The 18606-nt window shown below is 45.3% G+C and overlaps 1 long non-coding RNA gene across 1 annotated transcript in view; it reads left to right on the forward strand.

Annotated features, from left to right (window-relative positions):
• The window catches only part of LOC139069897 (uncharacterized), a 73827-nt gene extending 60894 nt beyond the window's left edge, over positions 1–12933 (forward strand). The window contains exon 3 of the long non-coding RNA XR_011520571.1: positions 12684–12933. This is a non-coding gene — a long non-coding RNA (uncharacterized lncRNA). The remainder of the gene's footprint in view (positions 1–12683) is intronic.
• The last annotated feature ends 5673 nt before the right edge of the window (positions 12934–18606 follow it).

An 18606-nucleotide genomic window follows, 5' to 3' on the forward strand; every position in this document is an offset into this window, starting at 1 on the left:
GAAGAACAAGGAAACTTGGCTGAGCATGTAGCCTGGCCCGGATCCACCACGACATCTACGGGGTTTAAAACAGCAGATAAATTTTTAAAAGAGCAGAGAGCGACTAAAGAAATGTCTGAAAGTTACAGGAGAGCTACGATGCTGCCTTCAGGCAAACATGGATTTATGCTTCTTATTAAATGTAATCTCAGTCGTATGGTTTTAAAAACCCTCAACCCAACTTTAGTAATAAAAGTGACTTTGGCACTAAAGCCTTTTAATATCAAACAGCTTCATTCACAGGTTTCTATAAAGTGAAAGATTATTTTGTAAGGATGGACCTGACTGCCTCGAGTCTCTAAATGATGTTTCTGAAGAACAAAAATGTCCAGAAAAACGGACAATAAAATGTTCTAAATCCTGCAGCACTCCAGCGTATTTCTATGTGTGGCTGTCAGATTCAACAAGGTTGGCTGATTTTCTGCACATGGTTCTCAATGATTAATGTTCTTATTACAACAGCCACCCCTCCACCCCAGAGACATTCAGACGTATGAGAGGTGGCATGGGACGAAGACGTGCAGAAAACAGGGAGGAAGGTGCAGAAGTTACCTAAAGGAGATGGAACTGATGCACAAGAAATGTAAAAGATATAAGGAAACAAAAAACTAACTTTCATGGTTTTCAGTAAATGAAACAATAGGACTATTATTTTGAAAAACCCAGCTTTTGTGTTTTTTTCATCAGAGATAAAAAGCTGTGTTCGTGTCAGTGTGATGATGAAAGCTGGGTCCCGTCCTGCAGAGAACCTGTTCAGCGCTAATGGGGTCAGTGCTGAACAGGAAGTGGTTCATTTGGGGTAAACAACGCGCTCCCTCTGCTTGCATGATATGATATGGCATTTTCACGGTTTGCTGAGCACCAACTTCCTTGTAATTGGTTTACTTTCCTCCGAGCGAGAGCGATGACCCTTGTTGTTGGTGACTGCATGCAAATATATGAAGAGAGATGTTGCATCTTTCAAAAAGCTCATCTACAGTTTTATTCTGCAGGGACCAAGGCCCATTACAAAGTTACCCTGTCATAACACCCCGGCCGCTACGATACTCACTGTATCCTGTAAGCACGACCACGAACGCAACTGGTGATGCTTTGTGGCACAGTCCCAACGTACAAATGTTCTGCTGTTTTTTCTACAAGCGCCTAATTAAAACAACTTCCTCTGATTCTCTGGGACTACTGGGGAGGGATTACATAACTAAACAGTTCAGCTTTATATTTGATCTGAAGTGATGCAGCAAACACTTAAGGGACGATCTTAGTGAAAGAGTTAAATGATAAATGACCCAGTAAGGACTCCAAATTCCACTATCTCCGCTCTGCCCCCGCCTTCCGCAGCCGCTCGCTTCCGAACTCAATTTTTACTGGTACCCGCTCTACAACGGCTCCGCTCCGGTGCGGGGACCTGAGGGGGGCAAACAGGCATGTGCGGGATCTTCGAGATCTTGCAATACAGTCCGAGCAATAAACGCGGAAGTTAGATCCAAACACCCGTTGTGTGGGAGAAGCATCGACATGAGCTGTTTAATCTGCCCATCATTTGTGTTGAGAGATCAGCAGTGTTTGGATCAACAAAGTGTGACTACTTTGATAGTAGAAACTGTATTTATGGCTTACTTTTGTGCATTTAAACTTCAGCCGCCATTGATAGTTGTTAAAGGTTGTTAAACCTGTGCATATGAAACAAAAAACGCCTTTTGTTTATCGATTTATTGTGAAAAACGGAAGTTGTGCTTGCTCCCTTTCCTGTTGGGCCGTTGTGATTCCTGTCCATTGACTGCGGAGGTGCTCCGGCGTCCGGCGAAAATAGGATCAATTCTATTTTTGCCGGACGCCGGAACAGAGGGCGGCGCACTGCTGCAGCATGGCCGCAGTAGTGGAACAGCTCTGATTGACTACAACGGGACCGATTTTGCTGCGGAGTTCGTGCCGGAGCGGAGGTAGTGGAATTTGGGGGTAAGGACTCCAAAGCGCTTTACACTACAGTGTATCACTCATCCATTCCCACTCTGATGGTGATGAGCTACAATGTAGCCACAGCTGCCCTGGGGTGCACTGACAGAGGCGAGGCTGCTGAGCACAGGCGCCACCGGTCCCTCCGACCACCACCAGCAGACAACGTGGGTTAAGTGTCTTGCCCAAGGACACAACAGCAGAATTCTCTGTCCGGAGCCGGGATTGAACCTGCAACCTTCCGATTACTGGACAACCCGCTCAACCTGTTGAGCTACTGCTGCCCCAAGAGTTCATCAGTGCAGAGGCTAACTGATGCTCAGAGACCAGCAGAGCAGACTGGACAGCATCCCTCCACTGATGCTGGATTAGATCAGATTAGATTAGATTATTATTTTAAAATAAATTTTCTTTTATTCTAAGGATGCTTGTCTTCCAGTGCACCACTAAACAAGACGAGGACAAACTGTGGACATTTAGGGAAATGCATTAAAATTTCATTTTTGTACCGTCAAAGTTCGATGTGACATGCATCACTTTTGACTTTATTAAAGAGCAAGTCACCCCCAAATAAACTTTTTTTTGCTGATAAAATAAACGAGTGTCTAATCGTGCTGCAGACACGTGTCGTCAATAATTTGGCACTTCAGTGCATCTTAGTTAAAATTTAAATATTCTGCCTAAAACTGGCAGTGTTGTGCCGTTGTCAGGTAAAAACTCTGCACTGCATTCTAATTTAAATCTGCCACCGCTATTGGCTAAGAGGTATGCTATGATGTCATCTGGTACATTATGATGTCCCAATGCTGTTGTGAGCCTGTGTGTGTGTATTTGTTAATGGCTCCGCCCTCTGTCTGCCAGGCAACAGCATTTGTTGCATTTTTCAAACATGAAGTGAGAGCGGAGTTAGAAACTGGTAGGGGTTGACTTGCTCTTTAAATATGTTCATTTGAACTTTGTTTTAAACTAAAATGACTTGTTTTATTTCAAAAGTCAAACGTTGGCAGAAAGTCGGAGGATGCTCTGAAGAAGACTGAAGCTTCAGTCGAAACTGTCAGCATGAAAAATCACCAGTAAAACCACAACGTTTGTTTTATTGAAGAGAAGAAGTCGTTTTCACTTTCTTTGTTTGACTCGAGGAAATATTACAAAATACTGACAGGAAGATTTGCCCTCTGACCTGGAAGTTGTTCAGATTTGTTGTTATTTGACCTGCAAAGAACAACATAATTATATGCCAACTATTGCTTTAGGGTGCTGTCCCACAATGACGTTGGGTTGAGATGTTTCCCCACATTTTGTGCACTATTTATCATGATGGCTTTTAACCGATTAATTGTGCAAATTTGGTCCATCGGTTGCCAAACTACATGACCCCATCTAGGCGTCCCTTTTTCCAAATCCATCCGAGTCTGACCCTGAAACGTCCTCACGTTCCTGCTGATGCAGGAATTTTTAAGATTTAACCACCACAAAACAGAGCAACCCCAGTGCAGAATGGTGCAAAAACAAAGTGAATAGTAGGGAGTTCACGCTTGCTCTCGTTTCCACTGAGTTAAAATCCTCACGCGCACGTGATCTATGGGCTAAATGAACTTGATTGCATTTGGAATCAGCCTGTTAAACCAAAACAGACAAAAACATAAATAGTCATGGTGTGCAGACGTCAGTCGTGCGCACACTCAATGACGGAGTGTCAGACCCAACTTTAGAGTGAGAAGTGAGAGCTGATGGCTCGTCGTGAGTGAAAAGGTGTGATGCAAGAAGCAGGGTGAGCCTGTAATCAGTTTTTTCAGCTGAAACTTCTGTCTCTCACAATGACCCTAATAAACACACACACACACACACACACACACACACACTGTGATGAAAGTGTTACCTCAGCATTTTCCAGCTAAATGTACTCATTAGCCTAGTTGCACATGGCTGCCTGGGAAAACAACAAAGTCAGCTGCAGAAAGCAGAGAGCATTCATCTGAGAGGCTGTCAGAGCTGCAGACAAAGAGCAGAGGTCTCCACAGAAACTCGCGGCAGCGTTATTTTCACTCCCTTCACACGGCTGACTCTCATTCTCACTGTATTTATTTTAGCATCTGTTTTAATTGTTTACTCACAAACAAGCCCAATAAGAGTCACCATAAGACATGTTAGCCATTACTTTCAACTAGTGCTACTGGAGCGGCTAACCGGATTTCTATGATGATTGGAGCACTCCTCTGGAGGACCTGAACCAACCAGGTGTGCTGCTTCTGCTGCTGTAGGAGGCTGTGGAGGCCCCAGAAACGGATTTGTGTCACACACCACCATCTGGATCCCCATAAAAGCTAAACATCAGTGTTTTAGGTCACATGACACTGTGGTCATTTATAACAGACGAAGTAGAAGAGGAGGTCTAGCGTTCTGTCGTTCAGAAATAAATCAAATACATTCATCTCACAAAGTCTTCCACATTTCTTTTCCTAAAGTGGCCGAGCAGCAACACAGACCCTTCTGCTTCTGTAAATTAGGTCCTTGGAGACGTCCTGATCTTTGATGGCTAAACTGCAGCGCGAGGTGGGAAGGGCAACGCCGGTGTTTCTTATCACACACTCGGAGGAAGGAGGCAGTGGATTTAAGGGCGGTTCAGTCTATTCCAGGCGTAATTTGAAGCTGCTGAAATGTGAAACTCTCACACAGAATCGATAGACAACTGGAGAGCTTTTTATAGCTTTGCAGGAGTCTGAAACACATTCGTCTTTAAACACGCTGCTAAGGTGGGAGAAATAAATCTGACAGAAAAACCCCAAAACACACGACTCATCAACCACATCTTCAGTCCAAAGAGCAGCATCAGTAGAGCTTCCAGAGACGTCCCAGCTGCACAGCCGCGTCCAGCTCTCAAGTAAAGTTAGTAAAGAACACATTTCTATTGGCTGCTAAGAGACTGTTGGACTTAAAACAGGCCTGTTGTAGAAACAAGTTGTCATAAATGATTCTTCCTTTTTTGTCTTAACCAAAGAAATTCCAGTAATTGAGCAAAAACATTTGATTTTTTACGTCACATTTTATAAAATAAAAGGACACAAAGTGTCGGGACATTTAAAAAATACTTAAAATAATAAAAGGGGCCCAGAGAGCTGCAGAGTGAGTGGAACATTGGGTTGTGAAGGAAGAACAGCTCTCAACAGTGTGATATGAGGGTGTAGAAGGTGAAGCTGGTGCAGGTCCTCCTTCATGTTGACCAGCTTCACACTGCTGACCACCCCCATGTCATTGCCACCACAGTGGATGAGAAGGACATCAGGAGCTGCTTATGCATGCAGGGAGTTGAAAAAGAAGGGGAGAAGGTCTTTCCACCTCAGTCCACTTGCTGCGTTGTGTAGCTGATGTTGGAGACACACAGGCTGCCATGGTGACCTTTTAACAGATCTAAGAAAAAAAATGTAATAAAAGAATGAAACTTAAAAACTCCCAGACCTCATTTCATGATGGCTAATCAGCTATGGCTGATTTATTGTTTGGATCACAGTGAGTTACACTAATTCTAATATATGTTTATTTCTATTACACATACATACTTTTTAACTGTTATTTTCACATGACTGTTATCAGGCTCTCTTGTTCTGGTTCTCATGATAATAATTCTGTTTCTTCCAGTAAGTTATCTTGTGCTTACTTCATCTGTATAATGTCTCTTTACTTTTGGTAAATTGTACTGAGTCCAGAATAAAGGCTAGTTGGCTGTACAAGATACAAACAAGTATTACGTTTTGGAAATATATGAAATGTATTTAGCCTGTTAATTTATCTCAAATACTAATAACTACAGTATTTTCTGGACTATCATTCGCACTTTTTTTCATAGTCTGGCCGGTCCTGCTTCTCCGGAGCGACTTATATAACAAAACATGTAGGCTACACCGCGCTGCTGCGGGCCGACTCCGACCCAAGAATGAGTTCCCCTGTCCCGCTGGGAGGGTTTCAAACACCGCCTTCCTCTGCTGGAGACCGTGGCGCGCTGCTGCGACGTATTATTTGGTTATTGTTACCGGTACTTGTCTTGCAATGTGAAACGCTTTGTCTCAGATTTTGTAAGAAAAATAATAAAATTTCCCCCCAAAATACGACTTAAATGTATAATGAAGAAGAAAAAAAACATATAACGGCTGGTGCAACTCAGGAGCGACTTATAGTCCGGAAAATACGGTACTTTAAAAATGGTGAAAACTTGCTCAAAGCAAAATATATTTTCATTACGGAAATAACTTATAAACTTACCGATTAAATATTTTTTATTCACAGAAAGGTACTTTTCATGAAAAAGTGCCGCAAAACCTCCACCTGAACCCTATGCGGTCGATGGGTGTTCCACAGAGTTAGCTCCGGTTGTAGCTAGGTGGCTACATCCGTTAGCCTGGCTCCCACCTTCGCGTTAGCTCTGAATTAGCCAGGGTTAGCTTCAGGTTAGCTTGTAGCTAGTTAGACAGGGTGTCGTCAGTTTATCCCAGCCTTACAGCCCCACCCTCAGCTCCACCTCTCTTCCCTTATGTGGAATTGTCTGGGCTTGACGGAACCTGTGACACGGTCAAAATGGCGGTGGTGGCCACCTCCCATTTTAGTACAAAAACGTGTTATTGGAGCCTATGGAAAGGAGATGTCCAGTATATTTATGTTGATGGTTCAAACCCAGTTTGTTCAGTGGATTTGCTAAAGCAGCTTTAATTGTTATGAAATAATAATAATGATGATAAAGCAAATGCAATTAACCACAATAACCAATGAACAAAAATGCTACTAATATGACGTAACTAAGTATACTTTTACTTTTCAGATGCATTTGTGTTTTACGTGTGTTCAAGCGTGTTCCTGTGTGTGTTCCTGTTTGTTCGTGTGTGTTCCTGTGTGTGTTCCTGTTTATTCGAGTGTGTTCCTGCGTGTTCCTGTGTGTTCGTGTGTGTTCCTGCGTGTTCCTGTGTGTGTTCCTGTTTGTTCGTGTGTGTTCCTGTGTGTTCCTGTGTGTTTGTGTGTGTTCCTGTGTGTTCCTGTTTGTTCGTGTGTGTTCCTGCGTGTTCCTGTGTGTTCGTGTGTGTTCCTGCGTGTTCCTGTGTGTGTTCCTGTTTGTTCGTGTGTGTTCCTGCATGTTCCTGTGTGTGTTCCTGCGTGTTCCTGTGTGTGTTCGTGTGTGTTCCTGTGTGTGTTCCTGTGTGTGTTCCTGTGTGTGTGTGTTCCTGTTTGTTCGTGTGTGTTCATGTGTGTTCCTGTGTGTTCGTGTGTGTTCCTGCGTGTGTTCCTGCGTGTGTTCCTGTGTGTGTTCCTGTGTTTTACGTGTGTTCCTGTGTGTTCCTGTGTTTTACGTGCATCCCTGTGTGTTCCCGTGTTTTACGTGTGTTCCTGTGTTTTATGTGTGTTCCTGTGTGTTCCTGTGTTGTACGTGTGTTCCTGAGTTTTTCGTGTGTGTTCCTGTGTTTTACGTGTGTTTGTGTGTGTTCCTGTGTTTTAATGTGTTCCCGTGTGTTCCTGTGTTTGTGTGTGTTCCTGTGTTTTAAGTGTGTTCCTGTGTGTTTGTGTGTGTTCCTGTGTTTTACGTGTGTTCCTGTGTTTTACCTGTGTTCCTGTGTTGTACGTATGTTGCTGTGTTGTACATGTGTTCCTGAGTTTTTTGTGTGTTCCTGTGTTTTACGTGTGTGTTCCTGTGTTTTACGTGTGTGTTCCTGTGTTTTACATGTGTTCCTGAGTTTTTCGTGTGTTCCTGTGTGTTCCTGTGTTTTACGTGTGTTCCTGTGTTTTACGTGTGTTCCTGTGTGTTCCTGTGTATTCGTGTGTGTTCCTGTGTTAATGTGTTTTACGTGTGTTCCTGTGTTTCACGTGTGTTCCTGTGTTTTACATGTGTTGCTGTGTGTTTGTGTGTGTTCCTGTGTTTTACGTGTGTTCCTGTGTTTTACCTGTGTTTCTGTGTGTTCCTGTGTTTTACGTGTGTTTCTGTTTTACCTGTGTTTCTGTGTGTTCCTGTGTTTTACCTGTGTTTTTGTGTGTTCCTGTGTTTTATCTGTGTTTCTGTGTGTTCCTGTGTTTTACCTGTGTTCCTGTGTTTTACGTGTGTTCCTGTGTTTTACGTAAGTTCATGTGTTTTTGTGTGTTCTTGTGTTTTACGTGTGTTCCTGTGTGTTCGTGTGTGTTTGTGTGTGTCCGTGTGTGTTCGTGTGTGTCCGTGTGTATTCATGTGTTTTATGTGTGTTCCTGGGTTTTATGTGTGTTCCTGTGTGTTTATGTGTGTTCCTCTGTTTTACATGTGTTCCTGTGTTTTACCTGTGTTTCTGTGTGTTCCTGTGTTTTGCGTGTGTTCCTGTGTTTTGCGTGTGTGTCTGTGTGTTCCTGTGTTTTATGTGTGTTCCTGTGTTTTACCTGTGTGTTCCTGTGTTTTATGTGCGTTCCTGTATGTTACGCGTGTTCCTGTGTTTTACGTAAGTTCATGTGTGTTTGTGTGTGTGTTCTTGTGTTTTACGTGTGTTCCTGTGTTTTACCTGTGTGTTCCTGTGTTTATGTGTGTTCCTGTGTGTTACGCGTGTTCCTGTGTTTTACGTAAGTTCATGTGTGTTTGTGTGTTCTTGTGTTTTACGTGTGTTCCTGTGTGTTCATCTGTGTCTGTGTGTGTCCCTGTGTTATACGTGTGTGTCTGTGTTTTACCTGTGTTTCTGTGTGTTTCTTTGTTTTACCTGTGTTTCTGTGTGTTCCTGTGTTTTACCTATGTTTCTGTGTGTTCCTGTGTTTTACCTGTTTTTCTGTGTGTTCCTGTGTTTACCTGTGTTTCTGTGTGTTCCTGTGTTTTACGTGTGTTCCTGTGTTTTACCTGTGTTCCTGTGTTTTACCTGTGTTCCTGTGTTTTAAGTGTGTTCCTGTGTTTTACTTAAGTTCACGTGTGTTTGTGTGTTTTTTACGTGTGTTCCTGTGTGTTCGTGTGTGTTCCTGTGTGTTCGTGTGTGTTTGTGTGTGTTTGTGTGTGTTCGTGTGTGTTCATGTGTTTTACGTGTGTTCCTGTGTTTTATGTGTGTTCCTGTGTGTTCGTGTGTGTTCCTGTGTTTTACGTGTGTTCCTGTGTGTTTGTGTGTGTTCCTGTGTTTTCGTGTGTGTTCATGTGCTTTACATGTGTTCCTGGGTTTTACGTGTGTTCCTGTGTGTTCCTGTGTTTAACGTGTGTTCCTGTGTGTTCCTGTGTTTTACGTGTGTTCCTGTGTTGTACGTGTGTGTCTGTGTTTTACCTGTGTTTCTGTGTGTTACTGTGTTTACCTGTGTTTCTGTGTGTTCCTGTGTTTTGCCTGTGTTTCTGTGTGTTCCTGTGTTTTACCTGTGTTTCTGTGTGTTCCTGTGTTTTACCTGTGTTTCTGTGTGTTCCTGTGTTTTACGTGTGTTCCTGTGTTTTACCTCTGTGTTCCTGTGTTTTATGTGTATTCCTGTGTTTTATGTAAGTTCATGTGTGTTTGTGTGTGTTCTTGTGTTTTACGTGAGTTCCTGTGTGTTCCTGTGTGTTCCTGTTTGTTTGTGTGTGTCCGTGTGTGTTCATGTGTTTTATGTGTGTTCCTGGGTTTTATGTGTGTTCCTGTGTTTTACGTGTGTTCCTGTGTGTTCCTGTGTTTTACGTGTGTTCCTGTGTTTTACGTGTTCCTGTGTTTTACTTTTGTTCCTGTGTTTTACATGTGTTCCTGTGTGTTCATGTGTTTTTCCTGTGTGTTCCTGTGTGTTTCTGTGTGTTCCTGTGTTTTACGTGTGTTCCTGTGTTTTACATGTGTTCCTGTGTTTTACGTGTGTACCTGTGTTTTACGTGTTCCTGTTTTTTACGTGTTCCTGTTTTTTACGTGTTCCTGTGTTTTACGTGTGTTCCTGTGTTTTACGTGTGTTCCTGTGTGTTCGTGTGTGTTCCTGTGTTTTACATGTGTTCCTGTGTGTTCCTGTGTTTTACTTGTGTTCCTGTGTTTTACTTGTGTTCTTGTGTGTTCCTGTGTTTTTCCTGTGTGTTCCTGTGTGTTTGTGTGTTCCTGTGTTTTACGTGTTCCTGTTTTTTACGTGTTCCTGTGTTTTACACGTGTTCCTGTGTGTTCCTGTGTTTTATGTGTGTTCCTGGCTTTTACGTGTTCCTGTGTTTTACGTGTGTTCCTGTGTGTTTCTGTGTTTTACCTGTGTTCCTGTGTGTTCTTGTGTTTTACATGTTCCTGTGTTTTACGTGTGTTCCTGTGTGTTGCTGTGTTTTACGTGTGTTCCTGTGTGTTCCCGTGTTTTACCTGTGTTTCTGTGTGTTCCCGTGTTTTACCTGTGTTCCTGTGTGTTCCTGTGTTTTACGTGTGTTTCTGTGTGTTTCTGTGTGTTCCTGTGTAACAGGCTCTGTGCCGTCCTCGACGCTCTGGGTTTTAACGATGAATGTTGCTATTGCATGTGGTAGACGTACACTTATTTAGATTGTGATTAGAATATATATTATCACCACTGGGTCCCAGTGGTGATAATTGAAGAGCTCAATTTATTCATATTCATTACCCCATAATGTGCTGTATATATAATCTGAGAGCTGAGCTGGAGACACAAACAAGCTCACAGTAAAATGTTTTAATTGGCCCGTTCCATTTCCATTTCAATGAGAGGTCCCCTCCACTCCTCTCAAGTTGTCCTGTCTGATATTTGACACTTTGGCTCATGTCTTCTTCCTGTTGGTGGAGCGGCTCAAGCCGTGATTTGGAGTAGAGTGTGAGGAGATGGAGATGATGGAGGGGAATGTGAGTGTGTGCGACTTGGACCAAACTAACACAGGAAGTTGAAGGAGGAAAGGATGGTTAGATGAAAGGATGCACATGAAAGGAAACAGGATGAAGAGAGAAAAGTTTAGATTTCATGAACTCTACAACTGAAGCTCTGGCAACCGAGACGAGATGCATTTTTCATCTGAAGCCTTCACAGCCGAACAAGTAAACCAACTGGGTCAGCTGCCAGTAATCACCACGATGAAGACACACACAGTAAATGCACCTGTGGTTATTAGTTACTAGTTAGTCATGTTTAACCAGAGTAAAGACACCCGCCGGTATCAGACCTAGAAAAAACCATGAAGTTCGTATGCCATTAGAAACTTTACCACCATGCTCTCCGCCGGCGGGTATCTTCTCCTGAGGTCTATCTGCTTTCAGCTCTAACCCGTCTGTCTCTCTTCCATAATCTGGACCTGTTGTTTCTCACCAATCACCCAACCCCGTGTGGATATTTTCTTTGTCAGGTTCTTTGGTTTCATGTCTTTAACCCTTTTGTCTGGTTTTCTGTTTATTCGATCCTCGCTGAGAGCTAAAGCCAGTCTCCTTTGTGACTGCACTTGGTTTTGCACTTTTAACCATCGAATAGTTCCTGAGCGCAGCCACAGCTGCAGCTCACCGCTCCACATGGGGATGGGTCACATGTGGACATGTAGCTTCGTCAGTGTGTGATGATGACAACGGGACTTTATACACGTCTCCTGCAGGGGTGGATTAAGGACTGAAGAACATCTGGGGTTTAACACACGCACACACGCGCACGCACACACGCGCACGCACACGCGCGCACACACACACACACACACGTGACACGCACTATTCAACATCATATATGTCTTGTACCACATAATTTTTAATCTGAAGCTACATATTCAGCATTTTCAGGGCAGAGTATTGTTCCTGTTAGTGTTTAGTGTGAGATGATAGTAAATATTCCCTTTCTTTCTCCAACAACTTTACCTGATAAGCTAACTTTAGGCAAACCAGCAGCACAACAAATATTTTCTAATAAGACTCACAAACCTGAGTCAGCACCAGTCTCATCAAAGCTGGGGTTGTGTCGTTGTACTTTTGGTCTAAAAATCGTCCTTATGTCCATCTTCACTCATGCGTTTCAGGCAGAGAGTGTAGAAGAAGCCGGCTGCTGAAGGGCTTCTTCTTCGGTGGTGGAGGCTCAGGCAGGCTGTATACAAACTACTGCCAGCTGCTCCCTCTCTGTTGGACTTTGGTACTGCATGTTACTTCCACGATTTAGATCCGGGGCTTCAGCCCAAGTAGCCAGGTCTAACGCCGCCCCTGGTCTCCTGTTCACTGTTCAGACTTTCATTTTTATTCTTTGCTCTTGTTGTGAATCTTACTTGATACTATAAAACGGCTTTGCTGAGGGACAATAATGAGATGTCCTATTCTATTCTATTCTATTCTATTCTATTCAAATCTGATCGATTCTATTCTATTCCTATCTGCTCATGTCCCAGACTAAAGCTCAAGTCTAAATCTTCCTAAGTTGATGCCAAAGCAGTGCCGTTCCTGAGCCAACTCCATCTTTGTAGTTTTTGTCTGTTGCAGCTCTGTTGCCAAGACCACCCAACAAACATAGAGCACTGTGATTGGCTTGATCTAAAATTGTTCAGGCTAATGGTCGGCCTGCTTAGGCTAATGGAGCGTGGCTAGAGCAGGATGGTCTAGATTTGTAGGAAAGTAAATGATGGCAATAAAGTAAATTTAACTAAGGCACATGGAGTAAAACCACCTGTTATGTCTGTAGTTCGACCCAGATGACACCAGAACAGTTATTTCCATAACACTCACATGTGACTGAGGTAAAATGAAAAACTTTAACATCATGAGTTTTAGAGCATGTAAGCTGTGTAATTAGATGCATTTACACTGATTAGTTGCATTTATCTTCTGTCCTTATAGCTGTCTGCGTCTCCTCCATCAGACAGCTTCTGATTAAACCCTGAACCAGGAAACACTCACGCAGCAAAAACACACTCCAGTGTGCACAAACATCTACACACGTTCTTCTTCAGAGTCCTGATTAAAGAGGCTGCGATGGTAGAGCTCAAGGTGTGTAGTCACACAGCTGTGTGTGTGTGTGTGTGTGTGTGTGGAAACAAGACATGGGTGACTGGACCACAGGAACGACAACACACACACACACACACACACACACACACACACACACACGCACTAATCAGTACATGTCTAAAATCTACCCCGTGTATTATTCCATTACTTTTTACGGTGAAGTGAGTGGAAACTGTAATGTGGGTCATCTGACTCTGAAGAGGATTTGTTTGACAGCTGATTTCTGATTAGCAGCATAAAGTAAAACATTTCATGTGTTGCTGCAGCAACAGTGATGGAGGAAAGATGACTGTGAGGTAGGTGAGTGAAAATGTTCTTTTACTTGTTTATTCTTGGTTTTGTTAGGTGTCGTCAGTTTCTACTCGTCTCATTTTTCAGCCTTTATTTTGATAGCACCACACACTTCGTTCAAAGGAAGACAAATTCACTTCCCATTTGTTCCATTTGTTAAAAAAGTGTAGAACACTGAAAATCCATTATTAATGATTATTTCTGATTCTAACGGGTCACTGAGTGTTTCATGCAGACTGAACATGAAAATAGTCTCCTACACCTATCTCCTGCAGTAGCTTCTGATAGAAAACAGACGGTGAAACTCTAGGATGGAGAATCCTGACAGATCTACGTCACCCTGTCACTAACATTCATGGACTCACCCGTCTGGACTCACGACGGGGAAGGCTGTTGTTGGTTTAGCGTCCAGGAAACAGTAGAGAACATCTCAGCTAGTAGAAGCTAACTGTTAGCATTAGAAACTCCACCACACAGCAGAACTCCTCCAGGCCTGTGTTATTAGTGGAGATAAAACATTGTTGCAGAGCAACCAGAGTCAGTGGTAGAGTCGTGTTTCCGTTAGCCAATCAGAGGTGAGATGTCCAGATATCAGGAAGTAAGACTCCAATACCTGTCATGTTGCACTCTCCTCTGATGTCGTGGACTTGGCCCTGCTAAGCCAGGACATTGTGGGCTAATTGTGCCCCGAGAACTGCCTGCAAGGCATTCATACCTACTAGAGACCAGTGCAAATGTACTGAATAAACGAGTAATCCACTTTTTTAATTAAGGAAATTCCTGCGTGGAGTTTTCATCTTCTCCCCATGATTACTTTAGGTTACATTTTTAAGTCACTTAAAGCAGAAATGTCTGCTAAATAAACATGAACATAATTGACACGATGAAAACCGTCTCAATATACTGTAACCTTCCACTAATATCTAACTAGCTGCATTTACCTACATCAGGACTGGAAGGCTTCTGTTCTGGGTTTAAGTTGAAGTTAAGCTTAAATGTTTTCTTTAGCTACTTCTTTGTCGTGGTTCACAGCTGGGCGGACACTGTGCGACTGAGGTTGTCTGTCTGAAAGACAGAAACGAGAAGGAAAAAGCAAACGAAGTAAAGCAATAAAAAATAACCATGAAAGGCATACGACTTGAAAAGCGGCAAACTAAGTTTACTACAGGGAACAGCAGCACAAGACACGTTCAGGTGAATATAAATTAGATCTTCGACGCCTGACCAAGTTTATATTTGTCATAATACGATTCTGTTCTACGGCCCGCAGTTTGCTGACAGGGAAAATGATCAAGCTGGGAAGAAACCATGTGTTCACTCTGCAAATTACCACTGACCCTGATGCTCACACACACACACACACACACGTATGCACACACACACACACACGCACACACACGTACGCGCGCACGCACACACGCACACGCACACACACGTACGCACGCACGCACACACGCACACGCACACACACACACACGCACACACACGTACGCACGCACGCACACACGCACGTGCACACACACACACACACACACACACACACACACACACACAGTTTTAAAAGAGAGACACAAGTGTGATCGCTCCGTGATTTTCTAAAGGAGACTAAACATCACAGACAGTGTAGCCATTCGTTCAAATCTTGTGTAATGTTTGTTACCATGACAACCTGGAAAATGGAGGAGAAACTCCTTGGAGGGGACCTCCAACCTCTGGTTTAAGTTGTCAGGTTTTTTTTTTAATTCAATGATCAGCAATTACACTTTAAAACTAAATTAAACCAAACTGCAGCTGCAGACTGGAAAAGGAAAACTAAATGTTCAGAGGCAGCTAAAAGGAGCCTGCGCTGGTTTTTAGGTCAGTTTATAGAAGAAGAAGAAGAAGAAGAAGAAGAAGAAGAAGAAGAAAATATCATTTCTATAGCGCCTCTCAAGATAAAAACCACGAGGCGCTTCACAAAAACAAAAAATGTAAAAATATAAAAAAGCATTTAGAAAATGTTTAAAAATATATTTAAAATGAGCAAAAATAGACAATTGTGATTAAAAAATGTAAAGAAAGAGAGAGAGTGAACAGGAAAGAGGGAAACCAGTGGATCCTGAGGAAGGTGGAATAGGTGGGGAGAGCAGAATAAAGAGAGAGAGGTGAAGAAGGTCATACAAAAGCCAGCTTGAACAAGTGAGTCTTCAGCTGCTTTTTAAAGGAGACCACTGAGTCCACTGATCTCAGGCTCAGGGGGAGAGAGGTCCAGAGTCTGGGGGCCACAGCAGCAGATGATCTGTCACCTTTGACCTTTAGCCTGGTGCTGCACAACCAGTAGGCTTTGATCACTGGACCTCAGGGACCTGCTGGGGGTGTAGGGACTGAGAAGATCACCAATGTAAGATGGTGCTTGTCCATGTAAGGCCCTATAGACCAGAACCAGGATCTTGAAATGAACCCTGAAGTTGACTGGCAGCCAGTGAAGCTGGAGGAGAAGCGGGGTGATGTGGGTGTGTTTGGCAAATAATAAGCTACGTGGCTTGAGCTGTGGGTTTGCTACGAACATCTAGCTAGTTTTGACCCCACAAAGGATAAGGCATATAGCAGACTATTGAAAAAGGTTAGTAGCTCAGTAACACAAATGCAGTTTTAATAGTGCACGTGAGAGTAGTAGCTCCTCCTTGAACCGTCACCTTATCGTGGTGGAGGAGTTTGAGTGCCCTAATGATCCTAGGAGCTATGTTGTCTGGGGCACTTAGTGCCCCTGGTAGGGTCTCCCATGACAAATTGGTCTTAGGTGAAGGGTGAGACAAAGAACGGTTCGAAGGATCTTTCATGGCGGTTAAAACGAAGAGTCGGAGTACCCGGCCCGGAGGGTTACCGGGGTCCCACCCTGGAGCCAGGCCTGGGGTTGGGGCCCGTGAGCGAGCGCCTGGTGGCCGGGCTTTCGCCCATGGGGCCCGGCCGGGCCCAGCCTGAACCGGATACATGGGCTCGTCCAACTGTGGACCCACCACCCGCAGGAGGAACATGAAGGGTCCGGTGCAATGCGAATCGGGTGGCAGACCAAGGCGGGAGCCTTGGCGGTTCAATCCCCGGACAAGAAAACTAGTTTTTGGGACATGGAACGTCACCTCGCTGGCGGGGAAGGAGCCGGAGCTTGTGGCAGAGGTTGAGCGGTACCGGCTAGATATAGTCGGACTCACCTCGACACATTGCATTGGCTCTGGAACCCGAGACCTGGAGAGGGGTTGGTCACTCTACTTTGATGGAGTTGCTCCGGGTGAGAGGCGGAGGGCTGGGGTTGGCTTTTTGTTAGCCCCGAGACTCTCTGCCTGTGTGTTGGGGTTTACCCCGGGGGACAAGAGGGTAGCTTCCTTGCGCCTTCGGGTCGGGGAACGGGTCCTGACTGTTGTTTGTGCTTATGGGCCAAATATCAGTTCAGAGTACCCACCCTTTTTGGAGTCCCTGGGACGAGTGCTAGATAGTGCTCCATCAGGGGACTCCATTGTCCTGCTGGGGGACTTCAATGCTCACGTGGTCAATGACAGCTTGACCTGGAGGGGTGTGATTGGGAAGAACGGCCCACCTAATCTGAACTCGAGCTGTGTTTTGTCATTGGACTTCTGTGCAAGCCGCAGTTTGGCCATAACGAACACCATGTTCGAACATAAGGATGCCCATCAGTACACTTGGTACCAGGGCAGCCTAGGTCACAGGTCAATGATAGATTTTGTAGTCGTATCATCTGACCTGCGGCCGTATGTTCTGGACACCCGAGTGAAGAGAGGGGCGGAGCTGTCAACTGATCACCACCTGGTGGTGAGTTGGATCAGATGGCAAGGGAACATGCCGCGTAGACCTGGCAGACCCAAACGCATAGTGAGGGTCTGCTGGGAACGCCTGGCAGAAGAACCTGTCAAGACGGTCTTCAACTCCCACCTCCGGCAGAGCTTTGACCACGTCCCGAGAGCAGTGGGGGACATTGAGTCCGAGTGGGCCTTGTTCCACTCTGCGATTGTCGAGGCGGCTGTTGCTAGCTGTGGTCGTAAGGTGGCCGGTGCCAGTCGTGGTGGCAACCCCCGTACCCGCTGGTGGACACCAGAGGTTCGGGGAGCCGTCAGGCTGAAGAAGGAGGCCTACAGGGCGTGGCTGGTCTGTGGGTCTCCGGAGGCAGCAGACAGGTACCGGATAGCCAAGCGGGGTGCAGCAGTGGCAGTTGCCGAGGCAAAATCTCGGGCGTGGGAGGAGTTTGGTGAGGCCATGGAGAAAGACTATCGATCGGCTCCAAAGAGGTTCTGGCAAACTGTCCGGCGCCTCAGGAGAGGAAGGCAGCAACTCGCTCACACTGTTTACAGTGGGGATGGGGAGCTGCTGACGTCAACTGAGGCTATAGTCGGACGGTGGAAGGAATACTTTGAGGAGCTCCTCAATCCCACCAATGCGCATTCCGAGGAGGAACCAGAGCTGGGAGGCCTGGGGATGGACTGTCCGATCTCGGGGGCAGAAGTTGCTGAGGTAGTCAAACAACTATACAGCGGCGGAGCCCCGGGGGCGGATGAGGTTCGTCCTGGGTATCTCAAGGCTATGGATGTTGTAGGGCTGTCATGGTTGACACGTCTCTACAACATTGCATGGTCATCGGGGGCAGTTCCTAGGGAGTGGCAGACCTGGGTGGTGGTCCCCATCTTTAAGAAGGGTGACCTGAGGGTGTGTTCCAACTATAGGGGGATCACACTCCTCAGCCTCCCTGGAAAGGTCTACTCCAAGGTACTGGAGAGGAGGGTCCGATCGATAGTTGAATCTCAGATTGAGGAGGAGCAATGTGGTTTTCGTCCTGGCCGTGGAACTGTGGACCAGCTCTATACCCTTGCAAGGGTGATGGAGGGGGCATGGGAGTTTGCCCAAACAATCCACATGTGCTTTGTGGATTTGGAGAAGGCTTATGACCGTGTCCCCAGGGGCACCCTGTGGGGGACGCTCCAGGAGTATGGGGTGGGTGGCTTTCTGTTAAGGGCCATTCAGTCCCTTTACCAGAGGAGCGTGAGTTTGGTCCGCATAGCCGGTAGTAAGTCGGACCTGTTCCCAGTGAGGGTTGGACTCCGCCAGGGCTGCCCTTTGTCACCGGTTCTGTTCATCACTTTTATGGACAGAATTTCTAGACGCAGCCGTGGTGTGGAGTGTGTCGAGTTTGGTGGCAGGAGAATCTCGTCTCTGCTTTTTGCGGATGATGTGGTCCTCCTAGCTTCATCCAGCTCTGACCTTCAGCTCTTGCTGGGTAGGTTCGCGGCCGAATGTGAAGCGGTTGGGATGAGGATCAGCACCTCCAAATCTGAGACCATGGTTCTCGACCGGAAAAGGGTGGCTTGCCACCTCCGGGTCGGGGGAGAGGTCCTACCTCAAGTGGAGGAGTTTAAGTATCTCGGGGTCTTGTTCACGAGTGAGGGTAGGAGGGATCGGGAGATCGACAGGCGGATTG

This window comes from Nothobranchius furzeri, chromosome 5, assembly GCF_043380555.1.
Source record: "Nothobranchius furzeri strain GRZ-AD chromosome 5, NfurGRZ-RIMD1, whole genome shotgun sequence".
Lineage (NCBI taxonomy): Eukaryota > Metazoa > Chordata > Actinopteri > Cyprinodontiformes > Nothobranchiidae > Nothobranchius > Nothobranchius furzeri.